Here is a 17,823-nt window from a genome sequence, read left to right on the forward strand (position 1 = left end):
TTCATTTGCTTATTTATTCATTTACTAAATAAATAATAATTTTAAAACAGTGATTTGCCAAGAGTCTTTCCTCCAGTTGGTTTTCATTCTTCATTTGAGCATTCTGGTACTGTACTTCCCTCTCTGACCCCTTAAATGTTCTCCTCACTTGACATAAAACTCTAGGTAACCGTACCTAACCTCATGGTTTTAACTATCACCGATATCAATAATTTCTAATGAAGGACATGGCACATTAACATCTCTGATAGGCAGGCCTTTTTAAACTATAATTCTCCACATGGTAGATTCTAATATACCCTATTTCTGGAATGAGAATCACTGGCATGCCAAGAGGGATGCCACTAATGAAATTCTGTTGTACTTCTGGAATACATGGAGGCAGAAAAATTGGGGGAGCTACTGAAACTCTACGATAGGTATTACCAAATTTATATCTATGGAGTAGGCCAACCACCAGTTCAAGTACAAGTGGATGCTACACAGACCTCAAACTCTCTACATCTGAAATCAATACCACCTACCCCCCAATATCACTACCCCTTCCAGCCAACAATGTCCCCTTCTCTGGTAGCCTCCATTATATTTTGTAGCACAATCATCTACCCAGTCACCAAAGCATGAAACTTGTAAATCTTCTCAGGTATTTCCATCTCTCTCCATTTTTCATTCACCACTAAGGCCTTTTTAAATGACAGCTCTTTTGAGGCATAAATCACACACTACAAAATTCACTCTTGTGAAGTGTACAATTCACTGGTCTTTAGTATACTCACAATATTTAGTATATTCACAATTCACCAAATTCCAGAACATTTTCATTATAATTTTGGTAATCATTCCTGGAGTCCAAATCCTCATTTGCATCCCTGCTTCTCTGGACTATTCTGATGATCTCCTAACATATCCCTGTGACATATAGCCAGTAGATTCATCTAAAGTATAAATCTGACCAGATCACTCTCCTGCTTAAAACTCCTCAGTGGTTAATAATCACCCACAGATGAAGTCCAAGTTCTTTAACATGATTTAAAAGCCACTCCATGATCTGACCCCTGCCTAACTGTCCTGAGTCTCTTTTGACATCAAATGCCTCATGCTTTAAGATCTGCCAACACTAAATATCTAATAGTTCCCTGCAAGCACAATGCTGCTCTTCCCCGCTTTGTGTTTGCTCAAGTCCCTTCATCTCAGAATACTCTCCTTACCTGGCCAGCATTCACTTGTCCTTTAAGACCCAGCCTTTGATTACTCATGAAGCTTCTCCTGACACCCTAGGAAAAGATGCTCCTCCCAAATGTTTCCAGAATATTGCATGAAGATGCATATTACTGCATTTATCACATTATTTTATAATTATCTGCTTAAGTATCTCTTGCCCTCACTATACTGTGCAGTCTTTGGGATGACAAGACCAAGTAGTCATTTCTATTTCTCAAGTTCTCTGTGGAATTCTAAGAACATGGTAGGCCTTCCAAATGTATTTGCAAATGCATGAATGAATGAGTGCATCAATGGATTAATATATAAACACACTGAGGAATGATTAATTGAATGACCTAAAACATTACTAGACATCCTATAAAACACTGGTCTGGTCCATAAAGCAATAAAACATAAGACATAGATCAACTGCTGGAGGAAAAGTATGAAACAATCAGAGCAGAAATTTGGAAATTAGCACAGTGTGAATTTTCTTTAATCAGAAAATTTCAATGTAAGGGTTGATAATCATGAATTGGAGATGGTGAAAGGGGGAAATGAAACTGAGAACTGAGTCAGATTTAATGATTTCCATGACCATACAAATGAGGATTCTATTATTTTATTATGGAACAATAATAAATGATATGTCCATGTAGATACAGACAATTTTGCATTGAGAAAATGGAATGTAATGAGTGTCAAGGCAAATTACTGACTTGGACAATCAACAAGGTCATAATTAGAAGAAAGGAGATTTAATATATTTTAAAGCGTATCAACTGTTTTTAAAAGGAGCTACACAGCTACCATCACTGGTGTCATGATAAGTATAGATCTTCCAAATAATATTATGTCAGAGAAAACTGCAACCCTGTATGAATACTACACTTCTTCAGCATAATTGTCCATTATATGCATGTAGTGACGGTCATCTTTAATAAACAGATTGAGATTCTTTTTAAAGTCTGGCTTTTTTTTCTCCTGCATGTACCTAAGGTTCCTTCCCTTCAACATCCACCATGACTACGGTGAAGCTCTAGAAAATCCTAACACAGCCTTCAGGCCTACCTTTGTAAACCTCTGTTGCAATGGAAAATAAAGCAGAGGTATTAAAACCTTATAATAGAAAGTCCCTTTTTGCTATGGTAATGTCTATTTCCTAAAGGCTCAAAGAAAGAACTCTTTGATTCACCTGGGTCCTATTTTTGCATTGGTGATATTTAGATGATTAAAGGTTTTTGAGAAAGAATCATTTGTTGTAAGCAAGAAGAGACTCGACTGTCATTTTTAGTCTATCGAAGCAGATTGTGGGCACAAAAATCCACCTTCTATTAATTCATGGAGGCAATATGCAATGTGTGGTAGTGATTCACCACTCATTCAGAATGCTCCTTCCATGTTTTCTTTCCTCTTAGAATGTCCTAGTACAATTAAACACTATACCTTTTCTCATTATTCAATTTGCTTCTAACATTTTCACACTGAATCATATCATGTGGTCAGAGTTTATAGGGAAGAGTTATATTCAATAACAATGTTCAAAATAAAGAAAAACGTGAAGCACTGATTTACTATTAAATATAATCCACAATCCCAATTTTTAAAAATAATAAAATATAATAGTTTTTTCTTGTTTGCAATTCACCATTGGTTTTTGTTCAATAACATATGACTCTGGGAAATATATAACTTTCAGACACCTATTGGAAATACATATATATCTGTGTATGTGCATATGTGTATATGTATTATTCTGTTTAAAAACATTTTCCAAATTTCACAATTAAGTCCATAAAAATGGTTTAAAACTTGAAATGCTTTACAGTTACTATACTGATGCTATACTAAGACACATACACACAATGTTTGAATACCTGGTATGTAAAAACCTCCATAGCAAATGATACATTGGCACACTGAAAAGATAATCATTATCCAAATGTACTTTCTGCTTCTTTTCTGTACGGATATACCTATAAAGCCTCTTAGGTACCTAGAAATTCAAACTACAAGGATATTTAAAATAAGATGTTTCATTTTTAATTACTTTGAAGAGTGTATAAAGGCTGATCTACAGTAACAAATATTGGTAAAATTCAAGAAGAAATACATTAAATTTACTTACGGTGTTTTTACCCATTTGAGCCCATTGGGTTAAGTATCTATACATATTTCCTTGAAAGAGGAACAGTAATGTAACAAGGCGGCACATTTTGAATTATTCCCTCTATTGTACTACTTGTTTTGCAAACACACCCTATACAACAGTGAAAGCCACTAGAAAGAAGTTCCTCAAGAATACCTGTTCACAAAAAGAACAAGATGCCCATGCTTCTGCCTCTACCGTCCCTGTGAACCTTCTAGTATAGATTTTATCATTCTATACTGTTTGTGCTTACCTTCCACTTTATACCGTGAGCTCTTTGAGACCAGGGATCATACTTTAGGCATTTTGATCTTCCCAGCAATGGAGCCAGACTATAAATAGTTACTGAATTAATAAATGGTAATAAATGCATAGCACTTATCACAATTTACTGTGTATTATTATCAGTTAGGTACATGTCTAATGACCACTTCCTCTATCCACTGAATAATAAAATGCTTGAGAAATGCAGGTCTGTTCTATACTTATCTGGATACCTTTTTCCGTGGCACACTACTTAGATGTTTAGTAAATATTAAATTTTAATTAGAGATGTGCAAAGTTTAGGAGTAATAGAAGTACAAATCACAAAATTTCCTATCATTGTTTCAATGGCTTTTTAAGACAGTAACAATGATTCCCTTTTCTCTATTTTCTTCTGAGTTACAGTGGAGAAATTTTGCCCTCCACAGGCATAAGGCTTTTGATATACACGGTTCTAGTTTCCAAGATGAGCTGCTTTCTGAAAATAATATTTCTTGTCCTTTCTTTGGGAGATGGATTTGAGAGGCCTTACAAGTACAATGGATACTGCTCTATCCTGAAACCTCAGGAATATTCCCCAAATAGACTACAAGTCCACTGGTATCAGTAGAGATTTAAGTCTAATATAAGGTCTTAGTACTCACCTTTAATTATCCTGTTGAGAAATTTTCTTTTAATAATACACCTTACAACTGAACCATCCTGGCTCTACCATCAGTAAAATACTTCTATAATATAGTTCAAATTTTAAACAGAATTTTACACAGTTCACTGTGGTATTAAAAAGTGTTTTAAAGTAGAGTAATATGACCAGTACGAAATTTCAGAGTCAAAGCTGCAATGTCATACTGACCTTTGAAACTTAGGAGGCTTATTTATAAAAGAACATTACTACCATCATAAAGTTAAAATAACAGCAACCATTAAATTATTTTAGAATTCATATTGGATTACCAATATGTAATTCCTGAGAATAATAAAGGCTTCAGATACCAAACTGACATTGTTAGCTATGTTTAAAATCAAACAAAGCATTTTATTTCGAGTTCAAAACTCACAAAGCCTTGTGAACAGGTCAAGCAGACTCTAATATACTACATCTGCTCCTGTGGTTGCTCCACTTTTTCAGATAAAATGTCATTCAAACAGTGTTTTTCCTATTCTCACATGAATTCTCAGACTATTCAGAAAACTCATGAGGAGAAAGATTACTTATGCAGGAAAGCAGGGTTTCTTTGGTCATCTTAGATTTGATTGGCATTAGCAGCAACTATGTCTGACTTCAAAGATTTAAATATTCATTATAGCGTAATCATGGCATTTAAATATCTAAGCATTAGAAGTTTCAAAGTAATTCTCATTTTGGAATAAATGTAGCCTATTTTACACAGATGACCTAACATAATGATAAAGCATCACATTCCTTATAACTTGACTGTTTGGCAGACTAAAATATAGAATATTCAGAATTCTGTTAAAATACCCTACCAAAGGTTGCTTATTATTAACCAATTTTATCCAAAAACTGATAAATAAAAACATAAGAAATGGCTCCTTACAATAACTGTATGCATATGTCTCCCTTTGGACGAAGTCTCCTCATACATAATATATGCATAAATTAAAGTTTTATGACTCAATCGCTGTATGTAAAATCGAGGATGATTCAAATCACTCTAGGAGAACACTTTCATAAACTGCTCGCCTCTTCAAAGAACTGCAGTGTAGATATACATGTGGGATTGAAGATGTACACACACAAAGAAATATTTCCATGTACTGAACTTGCTGAAATCCATACATAACAGACAAAACACACTCAACTGACCTACTGCAATATAAAATAGCACTCTCTCTAGTTTCTAATTTATTACTGGGCATTAATAATCTTTTACAGAGTGTAGGACATCTTTTGACAGTGACCCTAAGCTGAAGTTTAAATTTTAGCGATAAAACTCCAATTGAGCTCACTATTAAAAAGAAGCAATAAAACAACCCAAGAAAAGTTTAAATTTTTATATCAATTTAGTTTATGGAAGAAATGTATTTTTATTTTTTTAAGGATTTATTTAATTTAACTTTGGCTGTGTCAGGTCTTAGTTGCAGCACACGGGATCTTCGTTGAGGCATGCAGGATCTTTCGTTGCGGCGTGTGGGCTCTTCGTTGTGGTGCGTGGGCTTCTCTCTAGTTGTGGTGTGAGGGTTTTCTATTCTCTAGTTGTGGCATGCAGGCTCCAGGGCACGTGGGGGTTCCAGAGTGCATGGGCTCTGTAGTTTGTGGCACATGGGCTCTAGTTGAGGCACGCGAGCTCAGTAGTTGTGGCACGTGGGCTTAGCTGCCCCATGGCACATAGGATCTTAGTTCCCTGACCTGGAGTCTAACCAGCGAACCCTGCATTGTAAGGTGGATTCTCTACCACTGGACCACCAGGGAAGTCCCTGTATTTTTAAAAATAGCCTTGTTGACCTTTCATTGTCATACAAGTATAAATGCCATTCATATTTAATGGGTAGAATTTGATAAGTTTTAGCATATGTACATACCCAGGAAACCATCACAATAAAAATAATGAACATATATATCACACCCAACATTCTCCTCAAGCCCCTTTGTAACTGCTTCCTTTCCACCCCACCTCCGCTGTTTTTAAGTAACCATTGGTTTGTTGCCTCTCACTATAAATTAGTTTGCATTTTCTAAAATTTCATAGAAATGGAATCACACAGCGTGTACTCTTTTTCTATATGGCTTCTTTCACTCAGCATGATCATTTTGAGATTCACCCATGTTGTTAAATGTATCAACAGTTCATTCCTTTTTATTACTGAGTTGTAGTCCACATATGGAATAACCACCATTTAAAAAAATCAACTCACCTGTTCATAACATCTGGCCTGTTTCCAGTTTTTAGCTATTACAAAAAAGTTGATGTGTTCATTCATGTACAACTCTGCATGGACATATGTTTTCATTTCTCATGAGTAAACACCCAGGAGTAAAAAGGCTGGGTTATATAACAGGTGTATTTTTAACTTTTTAAGAAACATACACACTGTTTTCTAACATGGCTATACTGTTTTACATCCCTGCAATTAGTTGGTCCTTATAGGCTCTGTGTTCATTTAGTCAGACATTAGGACAGAAACATCCCTCCTGTAGTCAATGCAGACTATATACGATGAAGTCCATTTATTGGAACTGAAACAAAAGTAGACTATTCTAAATAATAATAAAAGTGGATTTTTCCTCCCTTCTCACAAGTAAGAGATTGTGATGAAGTACATAAATAAGAACAGCTAACACCTGAGTGCTTACTACGTACCAGTCTCTAAGTGGTTAATATGTATTATACCATATAACCCTACAATAACCCTATGAGGAAAGGTACTAAAATTGAATCCATCTTATAGATGAGGAAACTGAAGGGATAAATAAGTTGCCCCTGGTCACAAAACTAAGTAGCAGAGCCAGGCTTTGAGCCTGGCATTCTGAGCTCAGATTTTCGGCTCTTAATCACAATGTGACACTGACTCCCATCATGTACACATTATTAAACAGTTGTAATTTATACTACAAAGCTATGAACTATCCCTCAGACGACTACATGACTTTGGTGAATTTGCAAAGTGCTAATTGATTCTTCTCATTAATTCTGTCCAGCTTTATTATTACTTTTGGGGGGGAAACAATGTTCAAACATCTTTCTTGCTGCTACAAGAAGAATGAATTGAATTTTACCCCTCTATAATGAAAACTCTAGAGCTATATAAGTACTTTCTGCAATTGCTTTTATGGATTTCTCAACATGCAAAGTTTATTATTTTTAGAAGAAGAGATAAAACATGACACAAAGACTCATTTTATAAGGCCTTGGAGGAATATATACTCAATTTTGCCAGAATTAGGTGTGCTAAAATTTCAAATGGAGGGAAAAAACCCACCTAATTCTAATCTCATATATTCTATACTAATATATACAGTACGCATTTAGCTTCACTTTTTTTCTTTTTTAAAAAACTGAAGTATAGTTGATTTACAATGTTCTGTTAGTTTCAGGTATACAGCAAAGTGATTCAGTTATACATATGTATTTCTTTACAGATTCTTTTCCCATATAGGTTATTACAGAATATTGAGTAGAGATTTCCCTATGCTATATAGTAAGACCTTGTTGTTTATCTGTTTTATATATAGTAGTGTACATCTGTTAATCCCAAGCTCCTAATTTATCACTCCCCAACCCTTTTCCCTTTGGTAACCATAAATTTGTTTTCTATAAAGTCTGTGAATCTGTTTCCTTTTTGTAAATAAGTTCATTTGTATCATTTTCCTAGATTACACATATAACTGATATATATTTGTCTCTCTCTGACTTACTTCATTTAGTATGAGAAACTCTAGGTCCAACCATGTTGCTGCAAATGGTAAAATTCCATTCTTTTTTATGGTTGAGTAATAGTCCATCATATATATATATACCACATCTTCTTTATCCCTCATCTGTCCATGGACACTTAGGTTGCTTCCATGTCTTGGCTATTGTAAATATTGCTTCTAATTAACACTGGGATGCATGTCTCTTTTTGAATTAGAGTTCTCATCTTTACCAGATATATGCCCAGGACTGGGATTGCTGGATCATATGGTAACTCTATTTTTACTTTCTTTAAGGAACCTGCATACCAGTCTCCATAGTGGCTGCACCAATTTACATTCCCACCAACAGTGTAGGAGGGTTCCCTTTTCTCGACATCCTCTCCAGCATTTATTACTTATAGACGTTTTAATGACAGCCATTCTGACTGGTGTGAGGTGATACCTCCCTGTAGTTTTAATTTGCACTTCTCTCATAATTAGCAATGATAAACATCTTTTCATGTTCTTTGCCCATTTTTGATTGGGTTGTGTGTTTTTTCAATATTGAGCTGTATGAGCTGTTTGTATATTTTGGAAATCAATTCCTTGTCAGTTGCATTGTTTGTGTATATCTTCTCCCATTCCACAGGATGTGTTTTCATTTTCTTTATGGTTTCCTTTGCTGTGCAAAAGCTTGTAAGTTGTATTAGGTCCCATTTGTTTATTTATGCTTTTATTTCTTTTGACTTGGGAGACAGATCTAAGAAAGTATTGCTACGATTTATATCAGAGAATATTTTCCCTATGTTCTCTTCTAGGAGTTTTATGGTGTCATGTCTTATATTTGAGTCTTTAAGCCATTTTGAGTTTACTTTTGTGTATGGTGTGAGGGAGTGTTTTAACTTCAGTGGTTTACATGCAGCTGTCCAGCTTTCCCAACACCACTTGCTGAACAGACTGTCTTTTCTCCATTCTATTTCTCTATTCATATATCCTTAACTCCTTTGTCGAAGATTAATTGACTGTAGGTGTATAGGTTTATTTCTGGGTCTATATTCTGTTCCATTGATCCATATGTTTGTTTTCATGCCAATACCACACTGTTTTGAGTACTGTAGCTTTGTAGTACTGTCTAAAGTCTGGGAGGGTTATGCCTCCTGCTTTGCTCTTTTTCCTCAGGATAGCTCTAGCATATTTGACTCTTTTGTGGTTCCATATAATTTTTAGGATTATTTATTGTAGTTCTGTGGGAAACGTCATGGGTAATTTCATTGGGATCGCATTAAATCTGTAGATTGCTTTGGGTAATATGGCCATATAAATAATATTAACTCTTCCAATCCAAGAGCATGGGATATCTTTCCATTTCTTTGAATCACCTTCAATTTTCTTTATCAGTGTTTTATAGTTCTCAGCATATAAGTATTTCACCTCCTTGGTCAGGTCTATTCCTGGGTATTTTTTTCACATGATTTTAAAAGCCATTTTTTTTAAACTTTCTCTTTCTGATATTTCATTGTTAGTGTAAAGAAATGGAATATTTTATCTGTGTTAATCTTGTATCCTGCTACCTTGCTGAATTCATTTATCAGTTCTAGTAGTTTTTGTGTGGAGTTTTTAAGGTTTTCTGTATAGAGTATCATGTCATCTGCATATAATGATAACTTTATCTCTTTCCTGTACCCTTTATTTCTATTTCTTGTTTGACTGCTATGGCTAGGACTCACAAAACTGTGTTGAATAGAAAGGTGAGAGTGGGCATCCTTGTCTTGTCCCACAATTCAGTGGGAAGGTTTTCAACTTTTCTCTGCGGACTTTTTTTTTTTTTTTTTTTTCTGGCTGTGTTGGGTCTTCATTGCTGTGAGCGGACTTTCTCTAGTTGCGGAGAACAGGGGCTACTCTTCATTGTGGTGCACAGGCTTCTCATTGTGGGGCTTCTCTTGTTGTGGAGCATGGGCTCTAGGCACGTGGGCTTCAGTAGTTGTGGCTCACAGGCTCTAGAGCACAGGCTCAGTAGTTCTGTCACACGGGCTTAGTTGCTCCGCGGCATCTTCCTGGACAAGGGCTTGAACCCACGTCCCCGCCATTGTCAGGTGGATTCTTAACCACTGCGCCACCAGGGAAGTCCCTCTCTGTGGACTATTATGTTGGCTGTGGGTTTGTCCTAAGTAGGTTTTATTATGTTGAGATGTGCTCCCTCTATACACACTTCAGTGAGAGTTTTTATCATGAATGATGCTGAATTTTATCAAATGTTTTTTCTGCATCTATTGAGATGGTCATGTGGTTTTTGTCTTTTCTTTTGTTGATATGGTGTAGCACATTGATTGATTTGCATATGTTGAACCATCTTTGTGACCCTGGGATGAATCCAACTTGATTATGGAGCACGATCCTTTTTATGTGTTGTTTAATTCAGTTCACTAATATTTTGTTGAGGATTTTTGCATCTATATTCATCGAAGATATTGGTCTATAATTTTCTTTTTTGGTAGTCTCTTTGTCTGGTTTTGGTATCAGGGTGATGGTGGCTTCACAGAATGACTTTGACAGTGTTGCCTCCTCTTGAATCTTTTGGAAGAGTTTGAGAAGGATGGGTATAAGGTCTTCTTTGTATGTTTGGTAGAATTCCCCAGTGAGGCCATCCAGTCCTGGACATTTGTTTGCAGGGAGATTTTTTTATTAGAGATTCTATTTCACTTCTAGTGATTGGTCTGTTCACATTACCTATTTCTTGGGAATTCCCTGCTGGTCCAGTGGTTAGGATTCCACGCTTCCACTACAGGGGGCACAGGTTCAATCCCTGGTTGGGGAACTAAGATCCCACAAGATGTGCAGCACGGCCAAAAAAAATTATCTATTTCTTCTTGACTCAGTTTTGGTGGGATATATGTTTCTAGAAACTTGTCGATTTCTTCTAGGTGTCAAATTTGTTGGCATATAACTGTTCATAGTTTTTTTTTTTTTTTTTTTTTTTTTTGTGGTACGCGGGTCTCTCACTACTGTGGCCTCTCCTGTTGCGGAGCACAGGCTCCAGACGCGCAGGCTCAGCGGCCATGGCTCACGGGCCCAGCCGCTCCACGGCATGTGGGATCTTCCTGGACCGGGGCACGAACCCATGTCCCCTGCATCGGCAGGTGGACTCTCAATCACTACGCCACCAGGGAAGCCCCACAGTTTTATATTGTGATATTTTTTGTATTTCTACAGTATAGGTTGTTAATTCTCCTCTTTCAATTCTTATTTTGTTTACTTGGGTCCCCTCTCTTTTCTTCTAGGTGAGCCCAGTGACAGGTTTGCCGACTTTTTTTATCCTTTCAAAAAACCAGCTCTTGATTTTATTGATCTTTTCTATTGTTTTCCTCTCTCATCTTTATTACTTCCTTCTGCTGACTTTAGGTTTTGTTTGTTCTTCTTTTTCTAATCATTTTAGGTGGTAGGTTATGCTATTTATATGCAATTTTTATTGTTTTTTTGAGGAAGGTCTGTATCACTGTGAACTTCCCTCTTAGGAGTGCTTTTCCTGCATCCCATAAGTTTTTTTTTTTAAGGTTGTGCTTTCCTTGTTCTTTGCCTCATGGTATTTCCTGGTTTCCTCTTTGATTTCATCTTTGACCCATTGGTTTTATAGTAGCATGTTGTTTAGTCTCCATGTAATGATTTTTTTCTCATTTCTCTTTCCATAGTTGATTTCTAGTTCCACGCTGTTCTGGTCAGAAAATGTGCTTGAAATAACTGCTATCCTCTTACATGTGTTGAGGTTTGTTTTGTGTCCTAGTATGTGGTCTATCCTAGAGAATATTCCATGTGCACTTGAAAAGAATGTGCATTCTGGGTTTTTTGGGGTTTTTTGGATGTAGTGCCCTGAAGATATCAATTAAGTGTAGCTCTTCTATTGTGTCATTTAGGATCTCTGTTGCCTTATTGACTTTCTGTCTGAAAGATCTGTCCAATGATGTCAGTCAGGTGTTAAGATCTCTTATCATTACTGTATTCCTCACAATTTTTCCCTTTATGTCTGTTAGTATTTGTTTTATGCATTTAGGTGCTCCTATATTGGATGCATATGATAAGGAATGCAACACCCTCTTCTTTTATCATTATATAGTGTCCTTCTTTATCTTTCTTTATGGCCTTTGTTTTAAAGTCTATTTTGTCTGATATGAGTATTCCTACCCCTGCTTTCTTGTCATTTCCATTTGCATGAAATATGTTTTTCTATCCCCTCACTTTCAGTTTATGTGTGTCCTTCATTGCAAAGTGGGTCTATATAGGCAGCATATTGTAGGCTCTTATTTTATGATCCAATCTGCCTTTTGATTGGAGCATTTAGTCCACTGACATTTAAGGTAATTATTGATAGATATATATTTATTGCCATTTTAAACCTTGTTTTCCAGTTGATTTTGTATGTTTCTTTGTTCCTTTCTTTTTGTTTTTCCTTTTGTGGCTTGATGGTTTTCTTTTGTATTATGTTTGTGCTCTCTTCTTTTTCGTTTTTGTAATTGTATGTTTTTGATTTGTGGTTACCCTGGCTTTCAAGTATGTTAACCCATTACTTTATCAACATGCTTTAGACTGGGAATCTAAACCATTCTAAAAGATCTACATTTTCTTACTCCCTCCCCCACATTTTGTGATTCTGATGTCTTCTTTCATATCTTCATATTTATCCTTTTGCTGTTCATTGTAGTTATTATCGCTTTCACAATAATTTTTTGATTGTATTTTTTAACCTATATACTGGCTTATTTAAGCTATCTACAATCCTTTTATATATTTACCTTTCCTGTTCTGATTTTCCCTTTACTATAGATTCTTGCTTCTTTTCTATTTAAAGAAGACCTTTCAATATTTCTTTTAGGATAGGTTTAACATTGCTGTATTCTTTTAGTTTTTGCTTGTCTGAGAAATTCTTTCTCTCTCTTTCTATTCTAAATGATAATCTTGTGGGGTAGACTATCCTACGTTTCAGGTTCTTCTCTTTCAGGACTTTGAATGTATCCTGCTACTCCCTTCTGGTCTCCAATGTTTCTGTAGAGAAATCAACTGATAGCCTTATGGGTGTTCCCTTGTAACCGACTCTGTTTTTCTCTTGCTGCCTTTAGAATCCTCTAACTTTTTGCCATTTCAATTATGAAATGTCTCAGTGTAGGTGTGTTTGGGTTCTTCTTGTTTGGAAACTTCTGTGCTTCCTGTACCTGGATAGCTGTTTCCTTCTTTACTTTTGGGAAGTTTTCAGCCATAATTTCTTCAAATACATTTTCAATCCCCTTTTCTCTTTCTTTTCCTTCTTGGATCTCTAATAAGTGTAGATTGGCACACTTTATATTATTCCATAGGTCTCATATGTTGCTTTCGTTTTTCCATTTGTCTTTCTGTCTGCTGTTCTGAGTTGGTGACTTCCATTATTCTATCTTCTAGATCACTTAATTCAACCTTCTTCATTATTTAGTTTGTTATCTATTACCTTTAGCTTAGTATTCAACTCAGCAATTGAGCTGTCTAATTTTGACTGGCTCCTCTTTATAGTTTCTACTTCCTTGTTGTAATGATCTGCATTTCTATTGACAGTCTGCTTTAATTCCTGCAGCATTTTTATTACCTCCTTTTTGAATGTGGGGTCTGTTACACTAGAGAAGTCTGTTTCATTGTTTGTTCTTTCAATTAATTTCTCTTGTTCTTTTAATTGGGAGTGGTTTCTCTGCTTTTTCATTTTACTTATATTTCTCTGACTCTGAATTTAGGAGAAATAGTTATCTACTGTGGTCTTGAAGGGCTGTTTTTATGTGGGAACATCCCTGTGTAGCCGACATGAGTCCAATATTTTTGGTGCAAGGGCTGTTTTTCGTATGGGTGCCTGTCACATCTTTCCTCAGGGTGTGCTGGCTGTTTTCCCCTTAATACTGTGATTGGTGTTGTGATGACCAGAGCCTGTGCTGGGTGTTGAGCAGGGCCTTCACTTTGCTCTGTGCTTGTCACAGCCCTGTTGAGGGCAGAGTCTGCTCACCAGTTGTTGGAAATAGAAGCCCCCAGATCCAGTTCTAAGCTGCAGTGTGAGATAGGTGGGACTGGAGTGCTCCCGCTGGGAAAGAAGCCGTTGCACGTTCCTCCCCAAGAGCTGTCCATCTGGACATGCGCTCTGTGACATCACCTGCCACTGGGTGTGTGCATCCACAAAGTACAATGTTGGTGGCACTGCCCTTGGCCCCGCCTTTGCTGTGGGAATACCATTAATCAGCTTGGTTGTCCATCAGGTGCTGTGCTCACAAAGCCGCCAATGTAACACTGCCAAAGCCATGCACTCCCACTCACTGTGGCAGCACCAGGAATCAACTCAGATCTCAGCCCCACTTCTGTGTGTGCACACCTGCAAAGCCTGCTTCTGCTGCCACTGGACCTGCCTCAGCTGCGGGAGCAGCAGTAATCAGCTCGGATGTCCCCTAGGGTCAGTGCTTACAAAACAGCCAGCATAAACCCATGGAAGCCACGCACCATACCCAAGGTGGAAGCACCAGGAATCAGCTGAGATTTTTAGCCTCCGCACGTGGACAACTTGCCTGTGTGTGTGTGCTCCCATCGTTTGGAGAGGCAGAGCTGCACCCACTGTGAGCATGCTGAGGATGAGGCTGCTACGGCAGGGCCACACCCTCCCCTCTGCACACATGTTAGCAACAGGGCTCCTGTGGCGGACCCAGGCTCTGTCCTGTGTACACCTCCAGTTGTAGCATAGACCACACTCCAGGACCTCTGGGCTGTCTCTATGCAGCCAAACCAAGTCCTCTCCCTGGGTCTGTCCAGTGAAGCCCGAGTTTCAGCACCCAGCCACCATGAACACCAGCAGGCAGGTGTCTGGGGCTGGGAAGTGTAGCAACATGGCAATGACCATCTGTGCTGGTTTCTCTCTGTCCTGCCTGCTTCAAGCTGAATGCTGCACTCTCTGAGCTTCTGAAGCTCCCCATCTGTCCCAGCTGAGCTCCCAGCCAGTGAAGGAGGTTCCCAGAGTAAGGGAATCTTTCTTCTTTCACAGCTCCCTCCAAGGGGCACAAGTCCCATCCCAATTCTTTTGCTTTTTTTTTTTTCCCCCTTTCATCCTACCCTGTTACATGGTGATCTTGCTTGCAGGTTTGGTTGTATTAGATATTCAGCCAGTGCTCAGTGGGTATTCTGTGAGAACTGTTCCACATGTAGATGTATTTTTGATGTATCTGTGGGAGGAGGTGAGCTCCATGTCCTTTTATTCTACCACCTTGATCTCCACCTCCCAGCTTCACTTATATAGACAGCTAGTGGGAAGCAGCCGCATAGCACAGGGAGATCAGCTAGGTGGTTTGTGACCACCTAAAGGGGTGGGATAGGGAGGGTGGGAGGGAGGGAGACGCAAGAGGAAGAGATATGGGAACTTATGTATATGTATAGCTGATTCACTTTGTTATAAAGCAGAAACTAACACACCATTGTAAAGCAATTACACTCCAATAAAGATGTTAAAAAAAAAGAAATGCAGTGTGTGTGTATGTGTGTGTGTGTATATATACACACACACACATATGTATATATATACAATATACATATATGTTTGTATATGCAGATACACAACACATTAAAACTTTGGTGTTTTATCCCATTTGTTTTACAATATTCCTAATTACTGGCAAACTTGAGGGAAATTTTTACTACAGCGTTTAAAAGAAAAACGCCATATAAAACACGAACAATAACACACTGTTAAACATATCCTGTGAGTAAATGCTTAATTTTAAATAATTAGCTCTACGGTAGTTTAGTCTACCAAATTTCTTAAGTGCATGCTATTCATAATCTTTAAGTTGGTTTTCTCCATATTAATAAAGTTCAAAAACTCAATTAATTTCACATGGATCATATTAATTCACAGTTCAAAACACTATTAATAGGTCTATTTTCCATGTCTTTAAACAAGTTCAAAATGTCAGATGGAATCCATTAAACAACATGATTTGGCTCACCTCAATGTTTCAAAAGGTCAGAAAGACCCTGTACCTGTCACTACCACAAGAGTAGCCAAAATGGGAGCTGACTAGGAATTTTCTCTTTATGTTCAGTATATACCTGATGAAATTTATAAGAATCCTCCCAAAGATTTTCACTAAAATTGAAGCTGTGTTTGTTAGTAATGCTTTGTGGATTATTTATTTTACCCCTTTATGAAGTCTTCCTGGTGTTTCTACCAAATACTCAAAGATAATTTATTTTCTATTAATCTTCTCTTTGGTAAGACTTAGATCACATTCCTTATGTGCTCACTGCCAAAGAAAATTAGTTTTCTCCAGATAAATTTATTGTAAGATATTGAGTATATTTTATACGTCAAGTCCTTTACCTACTCTGGCTAATTTTCAGCATTTGCAGAATACCTCAAATCAGTTTTTTCCTTTCTACTTTGAGTACACACATGAAACTAATACATTTTCTATGAAGACTTTGATTTCAAAGATCTGCTATAATTTAAAAAATCTGTTAAAATATTTAATGAACATATACATCTTTGTTTTCAAAAACGATGATATACATTCATCATATGCATTTATTAAACCAACTATACCTTATATATATAACATAGGGACTTCTTTCAGAATACAGTTTCGTTTTTCCTCATTTCCCAAATTAATAGGTATTATGAGACCTCTGATCTACAATGCTATCAAATTAGCATATATGTTATCAGCTTATTATCAAGTATACTTTCATTTTCAAATAACTGAGCAAAATAACATGTACTGAGACTGTGGAACTGGATAAAATTGCCATAGTTCCAATCTGTATTGGACCTCACGCAAACTTAGTAAAATTTGAGAAGAACCAAGATCCCTTTAAAAACATTTCCCCATTATGTCTGACATACCATGTACCAATACCTGGAAAATAAAACCTCAGAAATCACCCACAGTGGCTTCCCTGCCACTTTTCATCCACTTCCTGTCCGAACACGAGTTCCACCAATTTTATTGTCTAAATGTCTTTCAGATGTACCCTGATCACTGCAACCGTATAACCCTTCCCTTGTTTAAAGCCTTCTTAAAAAGTCTTTCTGCTTTCAGGTACTCATCACTTTGCTATCCCTCCCTTGATTCAAATCTCTCACGATCTCCAAGTCCCTGATTAAATACAGCCCAAACTCTTTAATAAATCAGGCTTGATGATATGACCCCTACCTCTCTATAAATCCACCCTCACATACCCACTTGTATTACAGGGAAGAGTTTATGCTATTTCTCACCTCCAAAGTTTGTCACACAGAGCACTTTACGCTGGGAATGCCTTTCCTCAACTTCTTTATTTGTCCCGAAAACTCCTTTTATACACCCAAAATCTTACATAAACAATCTCATAGGAGGGGCCTACTCTTCTCCCTCTAGGTCCCATAACAATACTTAATTCAATATTTTCCTCAGGCACGGTCCATTTTCCCCTCCTCTGGCTAAGACATTTCTTCGGACATTGTACACATGCAAACATCATTACAATTAACTTCTTACTTTATGAAATTGTGTGTGTGTGTGTGGGTGTGTGTGTGTGTGTGTGTGTGTGTGTTCAGACACACAGGATAACTGGTTGAACTTCTTAATTTTCAATTAATTATTTCATGTTGTACAAGGGCAGCTTAAGTTGGAAATTTTTTTTAATGGTGCTGTCATCAGAAAAATAAAAACAAAAAACCTGTCAGTCATCTGATCTTTCTGGTAGTTTTAACCAGTTTTCCAACCTCGCAGTTCACCTTTTACCAAGATGATTTTCTTTAGGTATTTCAATTAAAACATATCACCTTATCCTATTTTCTACTAGATTTCACCAACAATATCTCAAGAAA

The sequence above is a fragment of the Delphinus delphis genome, chromosome X (genome assembly GCF_949987515.2).
Source record: "Delphinus delphis chromosome X, mDelDel1.2, whole genome shotgun sequence".
NCBI classification, from domain to species: Eukaryota; Metazoa; Chordata; class Mammalia; order Artiodactyla; family Delphinidae; genus Delphinus; species Delphinus delphis.